This window comes from Mus musculus, chromosome 6 (genome assembly GCF_000001635.26).
Source record: "Mus musculus strain C57BL/6J chromosome 6, GRCm38.p6 C57BL/6J".
Classification (NCBI taxonomy): Eukaryota; Metazoa; Chordata; class Mammalia; order Rodentia; family Muridae; genus Mus; species Mus musculus.
The window spans coordinates 117,792,713-117,809,652 of NC_000072.6; the positions used below are offsets into that span (position 1 = coordinate 117,792,713).

Here is a 16,940-nt window from a genome sequence, read left to right on the forward strand (position 1 = left end):
GCCCAGAGAACAAAGGCCACATGTTCCTCCCATGCAGATCCCAACTTTAAAACTCTATTCTGTATGTTTAACTTGAAGCCAGAAAACTAGAAAGGGGCCTCCAGTGGGGGATGCACTAAAGGATGCGGAGTGCAGACTATAGGCCAATCAAAAGCACAGAGGAGCAGAAAGAACCAGGAAGAGGCATAGTAGTGTAGTGTGTGTGTAGTGTAGTGTAGTGTGTGTAGTGTAGTGTAGTGTGTGTAGTGTAGTGTAGTGTGTGTAGTGTAGTGTGTGTAGTGTAGTGTGTGTAGTGTAGTGTAGTGTGTGTGTAGTATAGTGTAGTGTGTGTGTAGTGTAGTGTAGTGTGTGTAGTGTACTGTAGTGTGTGTAGTGTAGTGTAGTGTGTGTAGTGTAGTGTAGTGTGTGTAGTGTACTATAGTGTGTGTAGTGTAGTGTAGTGTGTGTAGAGTGTGTGTAGTGTAGTGTGTGTAGTGTAGTGTAGTGTGTGTAGTGTAGTGTAGTGTGTGTGTAGTGTAGTGTAGTGTGTGTGTAGTGTAGTGTAGTGTGTGTAGTGTAGTGTAGTGTGTGTAGTGTAGTGTAGTTTGTGTAGTGTAGTGTAGTGTGTGTAGTGTAGTGTAGTGTGTGTAGTGTGTGTGTAGTGTAGTGTAGTGTGTGTAGTGTAGTGTAGTGTAGTGTGTGTGTAGTGTAGTGTAGTGTGTGTGTAGTGTAGTGTAGTGTGTGTGTAGTGTAGTGTAGTGTAGTGTGTGCAGTGTAGTGTAGTGTGTGTAGTGTAGTGTGTGTAGTGTAGTGTGTGTAGTGTAGTGTGTGTAGTGCAGTGTAATGTGTGTAGTGTAGTGTAGTGTGTGTAGTGTAGTGTAGTGTAGTGTGTGTAGTGTAGTGTGTGTAGTGTAGTGTAGTGTGTGTAGTGTAGTGTAGTGTGTGTAGTGTAGTGTGTGTAGTGTAGTGTAGTGTGTGTAGTGTAGTGTGTGTAGTGTAGTGTAGTGTGTGTAGTGTAGTGTAATGTGTGTAGTGCGTGTGTAGTGTAGTGTAGTGTGTGTAGTGTAGTGTAGTGTGTGTGTAGTGTAGTGTAGTGTGTGTAGTGTAGTGTAGTGTGTGTAGTGTAGTGTAGTTTAGTGTGTGTAGTGTACTGTAGTGTGTGTAGTGTAGTGTAGTGTGTGTAGAGTGTGTGTAGTGTAGTGTGTGTAGTGTAGTGTAGTGTGTGTAGTGTAGTGTAGTGTGTGTGTAGTGTAGTGTAGTGTGTGTGTAGTGTAGTGTAGTGTGTGTAGTGTAGTGTAGTGTGTGTAGTGTAGTGTAGTGTGTGTAGTGTAGTGTAGTGTGTGTAGTGTAGTGTAGTGTGTGTAGTGTGTGTGTAGTGTAGTGTAGTGTGTGTAGTGTAGTGTAGTGTGTGTGTAGTGTAGTGTAGTGTGTGTGTAGTGTAGTGTGTGTGTAGTGTAGTGTAGTGTGTGCAGTGTAGTGTAGTGTGTGTAGTGTAGTGTGTGTAGTGTAGTGTGTGTAGTGTAGTGTGTGTAGTGCAGTGTAATGTGTGTAGTGTAGTGTAGTGTGTGTAGTGTAGTGTAGTGTGTGTAGTGTAGTGTGTGTAGTGTAGTGTAGTGTGTGTAGTGTAGTGTAGTGTGTGTAGTGTAGTGTGTGTAGTGTAGTGTAGTGTGTGTAGTGTAGTGTGTGTAGTGTAGTGTAGTGTGTGTAGTGTAGTGTAATGTGTGTAGTGCGTGTGTAGTGTAGTGTAGTGTGTGTAGTGTAGTGTAGTGTGTGTGTAGTGTAGTGTAGTGTGTGTGTAGTGTAGTGTAGTGTGTGTAGTGTAGTGTAGTGTAGTGTGTGTAGTGTAGTGTAGTTTAGTGTGTGTAGTGTAGTGTAGTGTGTGTAGTGTAGTGTAGTGTGTGTAGTGTAGTGTAGTGTAGTGTGGGGGGAATCAGGGTGGGACTGAGACCTATGCTCTCACAACCCAGTCTAAAAAAATGTGCATGAAGAGCTGAGTGGTGGCTTGTTGTGTCCGGCCAGCAGACCACAACCTGGGTTCTTGGTACACATACAAGCAGGCATACCAATTAACATAAATAAATAAAAATAATTAATTAATTAATTAAATTGTTTTCTTTAATATAAGGGACTAGAGAAATGACTCTGTGGTTAAAAGTACTTATTGGGGCTGGAGAGATGGCTCAGCAGGTAAGAGCACTGGCTGCTCTTCCGAAGGTCCTGAGATCAAATCCCAGCAACCACATGGTGGCTCACAACCATCCATGAGATCTGACGCCCTCTTCTGGGGTGTCTAAAGACAGCTACAGTGTACTTACATATAATAAATAAATAAATCTTTAAAAAAAAAAAAAAAGCCTTAAAGGAAAAAAAAAGGTACTTGTTAATCTTGATCTTCCGGAGAATGAGTTCAATTCCCAGAACCTATATGAAGAGTTGAGTTCCAGGGCCCCAGTACCATCTCTGACCTCTGCTGGCAGCAGACATGCACATGGTGCACAGATAAACAAGCAGGCACCCATACACATGAAACAAATGGTTAAATAAAATAAATCTTTTTAATTTAATTTTCAAGGTCTGCACTGCTGAATTCCCCATACACTTTAGCCTCAGAACCTAGAGAAATCACTCAAGCTGAGCAGGAGACACAATCGCTGCTGGCTAGCTCTCAGTACCAGACGGTGCTATCCAAGCTGCTGAGGGGGAAAAGACATCAGAACTACCCAGAGTTAAGCCCTGTGTGCTGCAGTGCAGGCATGCCAGGCAAGGGGTGCCTGCTGGTTCAGTAGAAGCATGGTTTCTACAGGGCAGTTAACATAGACATAAACTGGATGGGATTTTAAGGTCTGTATTTCAGGAGGGAATTCCACACTTGGTACTGTAATCCTGTCAAAAGCCTGTGGCTAGGGAAGTTAAAGCCGTCTTAGTTACTTATGCTGTTATAAGACACCATGACCAATGCTACTTACAAAATAGTGTTTACTGGTGTTTATGAGCTCAGAGAGTTACAGTGTATGACGGCAGAGCAAAGGCATGGAGGTTGAAACAGCTGAGAGCGCACATCTTGATCCACAAGTAAGAGGCAGAGAGGGGAAGGCCTAAGAACCTCAAAGCCCATCCCAATGATCCCGCCTCCAGCAAGGCCACAGCATCTCATCCTTTCCAAACAGTTCCACCAATGAAGACTGTCTTAATTAGGGTTTTATTGCTGTAAAGAGACACCATGACCATGGCAACTGTTACAAAGGAAAGCATTTAACTGGGACTGGCTTACTGTTTCAGAAGTTTAGTCACTACCATGGTAGGAAGCATGGCAGCATGCAGGCAGGCATGGTGCTAGGGGGGCTGAGAGTTCTACATCCATATTGGCAGGCAGCAGAAAGGGATCATGATCTGGCTTGTGCTTCTGAAACCACAAAGGTCATCCGTTAGTGACTGTGGTGGTTTGTATATCCTTGGACCAGGGAGTGGCACCATCTGAAGGTGTGGCCTTGTTGGAATAGGTGTGACCTGGTTGGAATGGGTGTGTCACTGTGGGTGTGGGTATAAGATCCTCACCCTAGTTTCCTGGAGGTCAGTCTTCCACTAGCAGCCTTTGGATGAAGACATAGAACTCTCAGCTCCTCCTGCGCCATGCCTGCCTGGATACTGCCATGCTCCCACCTTGATGATAATGGACTGAACCTCTGAACCTGTAAGCCAGCCCCAATTAAATGTTGTTTTTTATAAGACTTGCCTTGGTCATGGTGTCTGTTCACAGCAGTAAAACCCTAACTAATACAGAAGTTGGTACTGGGAGTGGGGTAATGCTGTGATAGGCCTGACCATGCTTTTATTTGAAAGAATGTGGATTTTGGTACTTTGTATTTGGAAAGCAATGGAATGCTTTAAATGGGGCTTAATGGGTCATCCTAGTAGGAATATGGAAGACTTAGCTGCTGGGAGTAATTTGAACTGTGTTGACCTGGCCCAAGAGATTTCAAAGGAGAAGAATTTCAGAATGTGGCATAAAGACTGGTTTTGTGGTATTTTGGTGAAGAATGTGGCTACTTTTTGCCCTTGTCTGAAAAGTTTGCCTGAGGCTAAGGTGAAGAGACTTGAATTAATTGCATTGACAAAAGAAGTTTCAAAAAAGCCCAGCAGAGACTTTGTTCTCTGGTTAAGTCTTATGAAGAGAAGTTTGAACAAGCGTAGCAAGCTTAGAAAGGAAAAATATAAAATATATGGTTCGAGTATTAAAGGGGTACCAGGAAGTGAAATTGAACTAATTCCTGTGTTCTAGGAGATAACAGATTAAGGGAGTGGGACCTTGGGGCAAGATCCTATGCAGCTAAATTAAATCCAGGCATGGTGGTACACACCTTTAATCTCAGGAGACAGGCATGCTGATCTCTGCATTCAAGGTCAATCTACAGAGCAAGAACCAGGATAGCCAAGCTTAGGCAGTGAAGGATTTAGAAAACATAAAGTTAGTGATAATGTAATAGTACAAGGGGATCATGTTCTAATTCCTGTAAGCAGCAGAACTCGGCAGCTTCAGCCATGTGGCTTTGGCTCTAGAGTTAAGAATGGAAGGAACTACTGAGAAAATTGATGCTGGTTAGCTGGAGCTAAGGAATTAGCAGTAATTAAGAAGAGACCAGCATCACTGAGGTGAAATCTTCTGGAAACTGTTTTCTGGGAACACAAAGAAGCTATGTTCCAAAGATAACCAAGGTTGTACCTCATGCTGTGGCTGGACTTGGTAATGTGTAAGAGTCACTCAGGTAGTACTGCTTGTGAAGGAATGAAGGGATCATGGAGAGAAGCTGAGGCTTAGCACTGTGAGAGGCCAGGGAAGACCATTGGAGAAGGTGAAGCCTCAGCTGTAGTTGATGGCCCAGGAGTGAAGGGGTCATGCAAAGGATTTGAGTCTTTGCACCCTGAAGAGAGCCTATGAGAGGCTATTGGTGAAGCCTAGTTGGAGTGGAACACCCCCGTGTATTGGAGATGTCAGTACCATGGGATGATCACCAATAACAGCAGCCGTAGTGGAGTGGATCAACCTGAACTTAGAGTGCTACAGAGGGCGGAGCTGGAAAAGTGATGTCAGCCCTTAGGAGGAGCCCAAAATATCAAGTGGAATCCCAGACACTGAAACAAGAAGCTGTAACATTGAAATTGCCTTGCTCCCACCATTCAAAGATGTTAAAGATGCCAGAGTCATGGATACATGCTGAGGAAAGCTGCTAACAGGGAGTGGAACCAGCCCAGGAGAAAGCAGTTTGTTGCAGTCAACAAAGATGAAAAAAGGAGTGGAGATCTGAAGACCGCTTTGACATCAGCCATGGAGATGCAAAGTTTGGAGTTTGCCCGGCTGGTTTCCTGCCTTGCTTTGGGGAATTACAGCTAATTAAGTTGAATGAATCTCAGAAGAGACCTTGAACTTTGGACTTTTAACATTGTTGCAACTGCTATAGACTATGAGGACTTTGAAAGTTGGACTTAATACATTTTGCATTATGCTATGTTTAAGTATGGCCCCCATAGACTCATGTTTTTTAACAAGTCTATGGGGTCCAGGGAGTGGAATGTGATGGTTTGTATATCCTTGGACCAGGGAGTGGCACCATCTGAAGGTGTGGCCTTGTTGGAATAGGTGTGACCTGGTTGGAATGGGTGTGTCACTGTGGGTGTGGGTATAAGATCCTCACCCTAGTTGCCTGGAAGTCAGTCTTCCACTATCAGCCTTTGGATGAAGACATAGAACTCTCAGCTCCTCCTGTGCCACGCCTGCCTGGATACTGCCATGCTCCCACCTTGATGATAATGGACTGAACCTCTGAACCTGTAAGCCAGCCCCAATTAAATGTTATTTTTTATAAGACTTGCCTTGGTCATGGTGTCTGTTCACAGCAGTAAAACCCTAACTAATACAGTGACACATTTCCTCCAACAAGGCCACACCTCCTGACAGTGTCATTCCTTATGAGCCTAGGGGGGTCATTTTTATTCAAACTACCACAAGGACCAAGTATTCCAACACATGAACCTGTGGAGGCCATTCTCATTCAAACCACCACAGAGGCCTTAGGGTAGAACTGCTACTATTATTTTGCTAAATGCTCCTGACATCAAATTGCCTTTGAAATAATTATGCTTACACCCATAGATCTGAACTACATCCATGAAGTTTCTTTTCCCAGTGAGCAGCAGTCTGTGGAAAGGTGTGTGGCTGGTCAAGGTTCAGACTGAGACTTATCCTAATCCACCGCCAAGGCTCAGGAAAGATTTCAAAAAACGAAGGTGGAAAGAATGTAAGAGCCAGAGGGTGGGAAGGAGGACTTCAAGGTGCTGTCTAACGTCCAGGCATAACGTGGGCTGAACTGAGACTGAAAGAAAAGGTCAGAGATCGCTGAGAGAAGCATAAGAATTCCCTCACACAGTGGAGGCAAGGCTGAGGCAGGGGAACAGAGTTTGCTAAAACTGCAAGGGGGTTTCGAAACAGGCCATTAACGGCAATTATCATCGTTGAGACCAAATGTCCCCTAAGAAATTGGTTCTAGAGAGCAAGCAGGCAGCCTTGGGGGGAAAGTTCCATCAGCCGTATTAAGTTAGATCTTGAGGACTCCGTTATGGCTTTCCTACCCTCAGCTAAAGAACTGCTGATCCACACTGCAGAGCAGAGTGCTGCTGTGGTCCACAGATATGACAACTGTGATGTGTGGAGTTATTCCAGTACATACATTGGGGTGGAGAGAGCCAGGAGAACTGCCTCGAGCCCTTTATCACACTGCCACTGTTGCCTCTGCTCCCACGTGACTTAACTTTTCCTTAAGGCAAACCCTTCACCAGTCTCACCCCAGGTTCCTGCCTGGAGTTTGGTCACAAAGAGTCCTTCAGACACTGTCGCATTGACATCTCCAGAATCCCATCTTTTTGGGTTAGCCATGGCATGTCATTATTTCCTCTGAAGATAAGATGACTCGGTGTGACCAGGCAGAGTGTTTATGGTACAATTTCTTCACGGTGACCCTCCTGCTGAAACTTCCCTACCATTGAACACTCTTAAAGAGCCATCAAGTGTGTAAAAGGTAAAATCCAGGGAGGGTTGAAAGGCCAGCCAGAGAGTCAGCAAGAGAAGAGGATGGAGGGCTTGTCTGGGAACCAGGATGATAGATTCCAGAGTCCTTCTTGAGTGTGGATTGTGTACTGCCCTGCTTAGCACCAAAGGGCCGGCTGGAACTCATACTTATCTATTCAGCAGGCAAGAAGCAGTAGTTGATGAGGAGAGAGAGTCTCCAGAGACTTAAAACTTAAGTAGGCCAGGATTAGGAGATGGGTGCAGGAATGGTGAACCTGGAGAAGCACACAGCAAGGGGGAAAAAAGCAGGAGAAGCCATGGAGCCCATACACTGTGTCCCAGTGTGCTTTCTGTTGCTATGACAAACACCATGATCAAAAGCAAGTTGGTGTGGGGAAGGGTTTATTTTATCTTACAGCTTATAGTTCATTATGAAGGGAACCAGGGAATCAAGGCAGGAAGAGAAGCAGAGACCAGAAAGAAGCACTGACTCCTGCCTTGTCCCTGTGTCTTGCTCAGGTCACTTATACAACCCAGGGTGCCTTGCTCCGTTTGCTTCATTGTACAACCCAGGCTCATCTTTCCAGTGATGGCATTCATTACCCACAGTGAGCTGGGGCCTCCCACATCAATCATTATCAAGGAAATGACCTGCAGACTTGCCTACAGGCCAATCTGACAGAGGCATTTTTCTGTTAATGTTCCTTCTTCCCAGATAAGTCCAGCTTGTATCAAGTTGGCAGGGGACCTAATCAGGGCACTCTGCATTGCTAGCACCCTGCTTCCCTGTTAGAATGTGAAACAGTTCCCCAAGAGAGACTCTAGGTCTCAATGCTGCTACACCAGCCCAGGTAGTACAAAAAGGCATCAATCCAAGAAGGGGCACAAGCAAAGGTGGGGCTAGTAGGTGAAGACTTCTGGGCAGAGAAGAGCTAGGAACTAATGGGCTTTTGTGCCAAGGACAAAAGCTCGAAGAATTAAATCGGGGAATTAGCAATATAAATGAAAACTCATGAAAGACCTGTGAATCCCAAAGGCCTTCTACGGTGGGGGCTCAGAGCAACGGCATGACCCTTGGAAGTGGTGTCAGTGAACCTACCAACAGGACAAAGGAACACACATCAAGGGAGGAATTAATCTCTGTCCTGACCCTCTCTTGTGCAGCTCGCTGGGGCCCTGGACAATAGGGGATGGAGTCTGCATGAAAGTTCCTGAATGTGTGTGACTCAGAGGAGCATCTGTGCAGAGAGCTATGCAGAGCAAAGAGTGAAAATGTGTGAGAGTTGTATGCCAAGAAGAAAGATCTGTTTGCCAAGGCTGATGAAGAAGACGTGACAAAACCTACAAACGGGGAACTAAAACCCAGACCTGTGAGCATCGCAAGCATGAGATGGAGGATGGAGAACCGAGCTCATCCTGAGTGACACCTGCTCATCTCTAACACCGCTTCCACTGTCCCGAACACTCTGGATTAGTCACTGCCTTCTGTATTTGAAAAATGAATAAAGTGAGCATCCAAACAAATATGGTGGAAGTCCAAAGTCACACAGTTATCCCTGGTGGGGGTGCCACTGAGACTGACCCTCAAACACAGGCTGTGTGTGTCAGCATCAGGATTGCCACAGAAGAACAGACCTCACACCTTCAGAATCTGGCAAGATATCGGGCATCTCTAACGATGGAGATGAAGGTTGGAGGGTAGGAGCACGACTGCACAGTCTGATAGAGAGGCTCGAAGGGGAGGTGTGTGGCTGAAACTCCACTGTGAGCTTGAAGCAGGCATCAGCACGGTCTTCCTAACAAGAGCAGTTGCTGCCGTTAACATCCTAAACCTTGCTTGCCCATCACCTGCAGGGAAGGAGTTGAGGAAGGAAATATGGGGTTTGAGAAAGCAACAGCTTGAACATAGAAAAGAATAGGTATCCAACAAGATGTGAACCTGTCAAGATCCCAGCTGGAGAGATGATCCGAGGATGCGGTGGTGTCTTTGCCTCGGAGCCAAGCAGAGCAGGGAAGTCCATTCAGGGATGTTGAGCCAGAAAGATGACATATAACACTAGGAAGACTTAAGAGCAGATGCTGAGATGGAGAAGCGGGGGAGAGTTGGGGCAAACGGTAACAGGAAGATGCCAGACCGAGTCCTGTGTGCAGTAGAGCTTCAAGGCCCCATGCTGGCCATTGAAACAGCAACATAGCTTTCCTATCTTGACCAGCCCTCAGCAGCAGGTGAGCAAGAGGGGAGAGCAGACGGTTCTAATGAGATACAGCGGGATGCTGGCAGAAGGTCAAGGGGAAGAATGATTAGCTGAGGCTGGAGTGACCTTGAGAAGACACTTACAAGAAGGAATCCATGATGCAATGTGTGTTGTCTTGGGACTTGAAAAGACCTTTGTATCACCAAGATCCTGTTTTCAATAGATTAGCACAGCAACAGTTTGGTCGAAAGGGCCCCTGATCATGTCCTCCACCCACATCTCTTTCAACACATCATAAATAAATATTAAAGAGGAATCTTCCAAGTCAGCCTCAGAAACAGAAGAAGTTGAGGAAGTATCAAAAAGACTCTTGGAGAGCTTATGAAATGTCCACATGCATAGGAAGTTCCTGGTGCCCTTACATGGCCACTGGTCCCTGGGAACTCAGTCAAAAATACTAATGATGTCCCCCTGCCAGAATTGGGAACACTATCCTTGGGGGACTCAGCTTCCTTGAAGCCTTCTTTATTTATAACCTTCTGGAAACAACTTTTGTTCTCTTATCTAAAATGAGTGTCCTGGCCCTTCCTGACTCTATAGTTATCATGTGCTGTGCAGCCTGGGTGGGCTGCTCTCTACCTAGACAGGGCTACTGTGGGTCTGCCACCTGATTCATCTGTCTTACACCAGGGAATGTGGCTGCTTTCTCTGTATCCACTGAAGATACAAATTCCCAGAAAACTGCAGTTTGCCCAAGGCACAAATGAGCTTGAGGATAGGCAAGCAGCTGCCTGTAGGAGCCCTATGCTGGGCCAGTGAAGAACAGGGATGCTAGCTGAGGCAGGGGCAGTGCCCCAGATATGTCCCACTACTGTCCCAAAATACCTAGGGCCACCAAGCCAAGGAAGGGATGACTTCCAACAGGCAAGTATAAAGAACAGCTCGTTAGATGCTCCTAGTGGGGCATCTCTCTCCCAGAGGCTCCTGTTCGAGCATCTTTCTCCCAGAGGCTCCTGTGGGAGCATCTCTCTCCCAGAGGCTCCTGTGGGAGCATCTCTCTCCCAGAGGCTCCTGTGGGAGCATCTCTCTCCCAGAGGCTCCTGTGGGAGCATCTCTCTCCCAGAGGCTCCTGTGGGAGCATCTCTCTCCCAGAGGCTCCTGTGGGAGCATCTCTCTCCCAGAGGCTCCTGTGGGAGCATCTCTCTCCCAGAGACTCCTGTGCGAGCATCTCTCTCCCAGAGGCTAGGATGTTAGAAAATCTGGGTATCTCATTTCTGATACTCCTCTAGATTTACAGATGAACTCACTTCCCCATGAACTGAGCCATACAAGGCATGACAGAGTAGACAGAGAAAAAGGCAAAAATGGAAATTTCAGAAGAGCTACCTGAGAGCTGAGATGTGTGAAGTCCACAAGGACAACAACAACAAAAGACACCCCTTCAAAGACAACTCAGTAACAAGGAATAGAGGCCTGCCCATTGCCAAGAGGCCTGAGGTGGAGTGTTCCACCGGGCCACCATTCTGAGTCTGAATCCCATTGTGATAAAGGGAGATGGGTGAAGGAGGAGACCCTTGGCTTCTCCTCCATAACTTAGGGTTGTGCTGGAACCAACAGAACTGATGCAGGTGGACTTCCTCCCCTAAGAAGCTCACGTGGCCTGGTGGTGCTCACCCCCAAGACTTCCATCCTTATACACCCAAGCTCCTCCAAATGTGTGAGCACAAGATTTTGTCCTATACTGCAACACTCTCTCCCTCACTGAGAGCCTCATTCCACAGATCGACCTCTGACCCTCACCTACCCCCACACCCCCCACCTCCTCTCCAGCTTGAATCACATGCTCTTTTGTGTCAGTCCCTTTATTAGGCTCTTAGTGACCTGGCCTCCTCAGCTGATGCTACTGGGGAACACTGGTGGCACTTTAAACTGGTGAGCATGCACACCCTCAAGGCAGGTCCAGGGTTACCAGGAAATAACTTCTCTGAAGTCCTTGTACCTTTCAAACCCCCACTGTCCTTCCCAGCATATCTTGGCCTTGGGGTGATATCTTCCTTCATATCTCCCTAAGAAAACAGAACAGGAGAAGTTCCCTATCTCTCCTCCCCCCCACCACCCCGGCATGGCCTTAGGTGAGAAGACACCCCATCTCTTAGCCTCTTCGGTCTCCATGGAAGACCCTCTCTGCCTCCCACTCCCCATCCTTTACTAAAGTCTCCCTATAAAGCTCAAATACAGTAGGACTTAGGCATCTTGAACAAACCCCATATGGTCCCCCAGCCCTGCACACATCAGACCCTGCACAAACCGAGGGAAGAAGTCCACACTCCCAGGTCTCATGATGATACAAACGATGTGATAAGCCAATATGCTATTTCCCACAAAATGATAGTAGCTAGAAAGAGCTGGGTGGCACTCAGGAAAACAAGCTGCTGAATCAGAAAACAGCTCCCAACCAGCGTGAGGATTCAGAGAAATGGGAACCTCAGTCATTGTTGGTGAGACTGCAAACTGGTGCAGGCATGCTAGGAATCTGCAAGGAGATTCTCAAAAAGGTAAAAGTAAAGCTACATATAACCTAGCTACACCGTTCCCCGGCGTAGTCCTAAAGGATCCAGCATCCTACGCTGCAGATCCCTACTCTTGCCATGTCCACTGCTGCTCTAATCACCATAGCTAGGAAACGGAATCACCCTAAATTTCCTACAGCTGATGGATGGATAACGGAAATGTGGTGCATATATAGAATGGAATGCTATTCCGCTGTAAAGAAAAACGCTCAGATAAATGGATAAAGCTAGAAAATATTATATTGAGTAGCCCAGACCCAGAAATACAAATGTCACATGTTCTTGCTGATCCAAATCTTCAACCGTGAGTTTATAAACTCGAGTAAGTGCAGAAACCAGGCAAGTGAAGAGGGTCAGTGTAGCACGAGGAGAGAAAAGCTATGGAGAAGAATAACAGAATGGGGGGGGGGGATATGATGGGAGATATGGGGGAACAGCAGATATGAGGAAATGGCAGCAGGTTTAATTGAGGAAGAAAGATAAATAACACTAAGGATAATAATAGAAAAGGCCTTATGGAATCATACTGTTTTAAACTTACCTAAGACTACATACAATCCATACGTGTGTATCCATATATATTGTTTTAATGAACTTATACTGCTTAGGCTGACAAAGCTAAAAAAGGCTGTAGACTGTCTTTAAAAAATTCCAGGCACCAGGCATGAGACACTCCAAGTTAGTTGTTAGCCAGGGTCTCATAAAGTTCCAGCCCTAAGTGAAGAGCTACAGGCAATTAATGACTGCAAAGAGAGGGAGACTCGGCCTTCTTCAGAAATGGGCCCCCTGGCAGGTTATCCAATCACAAGAGGTCAGCCCTAAACACATGTACATATGGGCAATGATAAATGGACTCAGCATGTTGTCTTTATAAATGTATATGTATAAAGGCATGTGTCAATAACAATTGCAGGCTGAAGACATGATTTGAGGAGTGGGAGGAACACAGAAGGAGTTGGAGGGAGGAGGGGGAACTGGGGGAGTTGGAGGGAGGAGGGGGAGCTGGAGGAGTTGGAGGGAGGAAGGGGAGCTGGAGGAGTTGGAGGAAGGAGGGGGAGCTGGAGGAGTTGGAGGGAGGAGGGGGAGCTGGGGGAGTTGGAGGGAGGAGGGGGAGCTGGGGGAGTTGGAGGGAGGAGGGGAGCTGGGGGAGTTGGAGGGAGGGAGGGGAGTTGGGGAGAGTTGGAGGGAGGAGGGGGAGCTGGAGGAGTTGGAGGGAGGAGGGGGAGCTGGAGGAGTTGGAGGAAGGAGGGGGAGCTGGAGGAGTTGGAGGGAGGAGGGGAGCTGGGGGAGTTGGAGGGAGGGAGGGGAGTTGGGGAGAGTTGGAGGAAGGAGGGGGAGCTGGAGGAGTTGGAGGGAGGAGGGGGAGCTGGGGGAGTTGGAGGGAGGAGGGGGAGCTGGAGGAGTTGGAGGGAGGAAGGGGAGCTGGAGGAGTTGGAGGAAGGAGGGGGAGCTGGAGGAGTTGGAGGGAGGAGGGGGAGCTGGGGGAGTTGGAGGGAGGAGGGGAGCTGGGGGAGTTGGAGGGAGGGAGGGGAGTTGGGGAGAGTTGGAGGGAGGAGGGGGAGCTGGAGGAGTTGGAGGGAGGAGGGGGAGCTGGAGGAGTTGGAGGAAGGAGGGGGAGCTGGAGGAGTTGGAGGGAGGAGGGGGAGCTGGGGGAGTTGGAGGGAGGAAGGGGAGTTGGAGGAGTTGGAGGGAGGAGGGGGAGCTGGAGGAGTTGGAGGAAGGAGGGGGAGCTGGAGAAGTTGGAGGGAGGAGGGGGAGCTGGGGGAGTTGGAGGGAGGAAGGGGAGCTGGAAGAGTTGGAGGGAGGAGGGGGAGCTGGAGGAGTTGGAGGAAGGAGGGGGAGCTGGGGGAGTTGGAGGAAAGGAGGGGAGTTGGAGGCATGATGTAAATACAATGCTCGTGGGTAAAATTCTCTAGAAGAAAATTAAAAATAAAAATTTAAAAAGGAAACCAAGTAACTGCAGTTGCTGGCAAGATTGGATGTGAGGCCCCACCCCACCCTGGATGGCAGCACACATGACACTGGAAATCTCATCAAAAGGCTGGTGAGGTCGTTGGCTTCACGGATGGATGCCTACTGCTGTTGTTCTGTCACATAGTCGTGTTGTCAAGCTGCTTCTAGATGTCTGTGTTTATAGCTTTTCTAGTTTATAGCTTTGTCTCCGTGTTACTCAAAGAAGCTTCTCTCTGCAGTGAGCCGCCATAAATGTAGGGACTCATAGCTGGTCCAAGTCCTGAGGACAGCACTTAACCCTAGATGGAACATCTGCATCGCACCCTCGAAAGCTCAGGGATGGTCATAGAAGAAGCAGCAAAAAGAATGCAGGAGCTGGAAGATGTGAGGGAGTGCTATGAAAACTGTCCTCTGGAAATGACATGGCCAGCGTAGTCCTGAGCTCATAGCTGTGTGGTTATCTGTGCAAGACCTGGACAAGCTTGGCAATCAACGTGCCATCCTGAGTAGAAAATGGATTCTTGAAGTCTGCCCGCCCCCCTTATACAGGTATTGAAAGTCAATGGTTGCCGAGGGGAGGAGAAATGGTTTTTCCAGTGATGTAGCCACTGGTAAGATGCCATGCTACAGTAAATAATCCACCACTCATGCTTATCCAAAGTCTAATCACTCTCAGGCAGTCCCGCACAAAAGTGAAAGGAGCACTTCTTGGGAGGAGGGAGCTTAGAGGGAGTGGGAAGGAGATGTACACAGGTAATGGGTGGATATGCTTTATAAATGCTAAAATGCTTCATATACGGCTATGGAGCTTTCAAAAACAAATAAAACTTTAAAAATCAAATAATTCTGAATCCATGAACAACCGCATCATAGACATGAGAGTTGGAGTAACTCTGAATGGGAGACTGGGCAAAGGTGGCGCAAGGGACATGGCATCCTGGGGACGCGTTTTGGTATATTACTGTGACAGATATCTGAGGCTAGATGATTTATAAAGAACAGAAACTTAGAGAGAGAGACCCTTGTCACTGGGTCATCCCAAGTTGGAGTGTGGAAGAATAAAAAGAGAGGAAGCAGGGAGAGAAAGATGGAGGAAAGAGGGGCCACTACCGCAGTAACAACATCCCTTACTATATAAGAATCTCCGAGGTGGTTCTGGCTTAGCTTTGAAGGCATGAAGGGGTCATGGAGAGCAGCTGAGGTTTGGAACTGGGGGAGGCCAGGAGAGGCTGTTAGTGAAGATGCAGCCAGAGTGGCAGTGGAAGCCCCAGGATTGAAGGTCCAAGGGTCACAGAGAAGTTGAGGCTTAGCACCATGAAGAGAGCCCCCGGAGAGGCTACTGGTAAGAGTACAGCCCAGTTGCAGTAGAAAACATCAACATTTGGAGATGCTAGTACCATGGGACAACTGACCACCAAGAACAGCAACAGCAGTGGAAAAGAGTCTGCCCAAGCTTAGAAGACAAGCTGTGTGTGCTGCAGAGAGCAGAGCCAGAAAAGTGAGCCAAGCCCTTTGGAGGAGCCCAGATTGTGAGTGGCTCTCAGACACTGGATACTGAGTTATTTATAGCTGGAACTTGGTTTTGCTTTGATTGTGACTGTGCCCTGGTTCTTCCCTCCTAAGGTAAGGAAGCATTTAACTTAATTTTAATTTTGCAGAAGCTACAGCTGAAAGACTTTTAAAAGAAATTTTGGATTTATAAAGAGATTGAATTTTCATGTAAAGACTGTGGGACTCTTAAAGTTAAATTGTGGTTTTAATATTAACATGCATGCCATCTTGGAGATAAATAAGAAAGCAAAGGTTCAAATTGAAAACTGAAGTGTGGCCTCAAGCCCGCTCAGTGGAGTGTGAGCTAAGTAGAAATGTAGCCAGGGTCTCTGTGGCATTTCCCTAGGTCGTGCAGAGTTCTGGGTATGGCAGCCTCAGGGCAGGACCTGGTGTTGGAGCTCTAGAGCTTCGCTAACGGGTCCTCAGCGCTTTACGAGAAAATTGGCGCAAACCCCGCGGAGAATCATCTAGAAAGAATTTATTTATTGTATATGAGCACACCACTGCTTTCTTCAGACACACCAGAAGAGGACATCGGATTCCATTACAGATGGTTTTGAGCTACAATGTGGTTGCTGGGAATTGAACACGGGACCTCCCAGTCGGTGCTCTTAACCGCTGAGCCATCTCTCCAGCCCTGAAGAGTTTGAGTATTATCTACGGGCCAGGTTCAAAGCCAGATCTAGCCAGCTGGTAACCATGAGCAAATGGATGAAGAAAAGCCCCTTAGAATGGGAAGATTACGTTTATAAAGAAGTGATGGTGATAGCCTGTGAGAAGGAGTATAAAGGATGGCTTCTAACCACAGACCCAGTCTCTGCCAACATTGTCCTCGTAAACTTCCTTGAAGATGGCAGATTGTCTGTGACTGGAATCATGGGCCACTCTGTGCAGACTGTGGAAACCATAAGTGAAGGGAACCACAGAGTACACGAGACGCTGATGCATGTATTTGCATCTGGAGACTGTAAAGGATACAGCCCTGAGGATCTGGAAGAGAAGAGGACCAGCGTCAAGAAATGGCTGGAGAAGAACCACATCCCTGTCACCAAGCAGGGGGATGCACAAAGGACTCTCTGTGTGGCTGGGGTTCTGACTATAGACCCACCATATGCTCCAGAAAACTGCAGCAGCTCCAATGAGATCATTCTGTCCCGAATTCAGGATCTTATTCAAGGACATCTTTCAGCTTCCCAGTGAGAGGCCAAGCACTGTGAACATGCTGGCTTCACTGTTTGGTTTTGTATTCAATTCTTCCAATGTAAGTTGATTATATTACAAGACATCAGAAGCACATGAGGGTTATAGGTGTGTGTGTGTGTATTTTAAGGTTTTGTTCAGGTCAGATCAGATGAGTAGATCATGAGTGCTGGGTTCCTTAGGAATTGAAGGTACAAGAGCAGTGCCCCTGTGAAAATAACACAGGGAAGTCAGATTTGAAAGGAGCTTTTCTTGTGTGTGATTTAAGATAAAATGCCCTTTTTTGTGAGACAAGAATACATTTTGAATAGGTATAACAATGAAATAAATTTATAAATTTCGATATAAGATATTAAAGTAAAAATCCATTTCAGGTTAAAAAAAAAAGAAAGAAAAGAAAAGTGAAGTGAAGTGTATGTATGTCAAGGTGAC

At 47.0% G+C, this 16,940-nt stretch overlaps 1 pseudogene; it reads left to right on the forward strand.

Annotated features, from left to right (window-relative positions):
* Positions 1–15,959: 15,959 nt before the first annotated feature.
* Positions 15,960–16,604, forward strand: Gemin6-ps (annotated as a pseudogene).
* Positions 16,605–16,940: the final 336 nt, after the last annotated feature.